Source organism: Heterocephalus glaber, unplaced genomic scaffold, assembly GCF_053883595.1.
Source record: "Heterocephalus glaber isolate CG9 unplaced genomic scaffold, H.glaber_assembly_v1.0 deba00001509, whole genome shotgun sequence".
Taxonomy (NCBI): Eukaryota; Metazoa; Chordata; class Mammalia; order Rodentia; family Bathyergidae; genus Heterocephalus; species Heterocephalus glaber.
In genome coordinates, this window is record NW_028258325.1 from 20,441,756 (window position 1) to 20,444,778 (window position 3,023).

Consider the following 3,023-nt stretch of genomic DNA (forward strand, 5'->3'; position numbering starts at 1 on the left):
AGATTTTGAAATTCTCAGCCTCCATCAACACATGAGCCAATTTCTTAAAATAAATCTTGGTCTCTTTCTATACACATTTGATTGGTTCTCGTTCTCTAAAGAATCCTGATACATGGGGCCAGCTTCCATGCTACTCTGTCCTCTCACAGCACAGCCTGAAGCAAAGGCCTTCAGAGATGATGGAATCAATCACTTGGTGGCAGGTGCTTTAATCCCTGAGTCACCATGGAAGGTAACTGCCCAAGAGCATCATCTGACTAGTATTGAACTTCATATAAACTAGAAGTAAATGTTTATTGTTATTGTGGAATCCCTAAAGTTTGTTACATCAGCCAGAGTTACTTTTGTTAACTAGTATCAATACTTACATCATTGATGTATAGAAAATCCAGCAAAAATGTCCAGTTCTTTTGATGCCTTTCCTTTAAATTAAAAATTTTCTTTGAAAAATAACCTGACCCTAGAGATCTACCACAATTGAGTCATAACTCTGATGCTGAATATAAGGGCATAATAATTTTTCTGTAACCATAGCTATTTTCTATAGTGATCCAATGATCTCAGTTGGCCTGGGCTGCTATAACAAGTATGACTGACTCCAGAGCATAAGGGTATTGTCATGTCGGTTCCTAACTTACAGTTTATGGTCAGGTTTTACCAAGATCACAAGCTTCCTAAATTGTGTGCCCATTGTGTGTTTGTCAGAGGGTGCACATTTTTCTCAGAGATTCACAGTATTAGATCTGGAAGAGAATCTGTGTTAGTCCACTTAACCTGCTATAACAAAATACTACAAACTGGGTGGCCCATAAAGAGCAAACAATATTTCTCATGGTTCTGGAGGATGGGAAATCCAAGGTCAAGGTTCCAGCACCCTGAAGAGGCTCTGCTTCCTGGTTCATAGATGACCATTCACTGTGACCTCACATGGCAGAACGGGGAAGGGAGCTCTCTGGGTTTTTTTTAAAATGAGGACACTAATCACATTCATAAGGGTTCCCCTCAAATCACCTAATCACCTTCTGTGTCCTAATACTGCCCCAGTGGAGTTTAGGATTTTAAAGCATGAATTTTGCAGAGAGGTACAAAAATCCCATCTTTGGCATTAATTGATTTACAAACATCATTTTATTAATTTGGGAATTATTTACAGAGTGCCTACGAGTTCTAGGCATAAATGACATTCAGAACATAATAGTGAATGTGAGGTATATGAGACTTGCTCCACTGAATATGCACTTGAGTGGAGGATTTAGATTACAAAATCTTGCAATCATTATATGGACTCTACGTATGAAGAAAATGCAGTGAACAGAGGTTAGGTAGCTTGTTAAGGAGACCTCTCTTATTGACTCAGTGAGGCACCCAAGATGTAGGCCTTCAAGGAGCAGTATGTATTTCTGGCTTCAGCTTCAAGTAGCATCTAATTTAGGAGGAAAGAATTGCTCACCATTGCTCTTGATTGCTTCTTCCTGAATTTCTCCTCCTTCCATACAAAAAGTCCTATCTAGGGCGCCATAGCAATCATGGGCTACATCAGGGCTGCTGTGCACATCAAGTGTATCATCAGAGGTGTACACTGTAAAAATTGGCAGAAAAGTGAGTTGTTAAAATGGTATTACATTTCTAATAGAAATGGTGGGAGAATTAGGGAATCAATCGGAAAAAAGCAGGAGCCCAGAAACATATCCAAGATTATATCTCAGCAACTTTCTGCTATTATGGCCACTGGATTCAAACTGCCATTTCTGCCATGAATACTGCCCCAGCATCTTTGTGTCATTCTCTGGAAGGAAGAACTGATTCTCAAAACCTGGGTCAGGTGTTCATGCCATAATGGCCAGGAGTTAGGGACAGTGATTGCTTTGAACAGGAAGGATGAGGTATATAGGTTCTGGGTAGCTAAAAGTAATGACTGGCCACCAAAGGCAGATAGTTTCAAGTGATGCTGGGGTCCAGAGAAAAGGAACAGATAAAAGAAATTCTGGGCATTGGTGATCCCAGAAGGCAGGCATTGGCAGGGTTCTGGTGGCATAGGATAAAATAGGATCCATCAGGGTAGATAGGACCCATGAGGCTTTTAGTATTACATATTAGTAAGAATTCTGAATTTCAAGAAATAAAAACAAACTCAAATTACCTTAAGCAGAGAAAGAGAGGAATTTATTGCCTCATGAAGTTGAAATGTCTCAGAATATTTAGACTTTCAATGTAGTTTGGTCCAGAGATTCAACTGATATCACTAGAAGCCATCGTCAGCACCACTGACCTGTACTGTCTTCTATGTTTGCTCTCTTTTCCAGTTCATCTTGGTATCAGCTCCAGATCCATGTTTCCCCAGGTTCATGATCCAGCAGAAACAGTATGCCTCTCTTCAGAAGGTCCCAGCAGAAGTGTACTTACGTTTCATTGCCTCTGACTGGGGATATGCCCATCATTTAGCTCATCTCTAGTGTCAGGGAAATGTAACTGATCGGCTAATCCCATGTCACATGCCTACCTGAGAGCTGTTAGATTAATCCTCTTGCAGCACAGGATGAAAAACTGGGGAGGGAAGTCATCCTCCAGAGAAGAACTAGAAGAGGACACATATATATGTTAGTAACAAAAGCACGCTGTCAGTCCTTGAGCAAGGCCCCAGGCAGTGGTGGAGCAACATCCCAGCCAGTAGATCTAACTCAGCAAATGAGCAGGCGTTGAGTTTCCACTGGGGAATCCTCGGGAACATCAGGGAGTGGTGCAGAAGGGGACTGGGAACGGAGCAGAGAAAGGGAGGGTACAGACTGGCCTGTAAGCTCTCCTGGAGTCAGAGCTTTTGCAGGCACAACAGATACTTGTCCTGCAAAACAAACCCCAGGCTCCAGCTGCTGCTGGGTGGAAGCTGAGTCTGGTCAGCATCAGCCTAAGGACTACCTGGGAATGAGCCACTTGGCTCCTATGGAGTCCAAGAGACTGGGACCTTATCCAGTTGACCCAGAATTAATTCTCTCAGAAGCAGAGGGCAATGTAGTTAGGTAGAACAG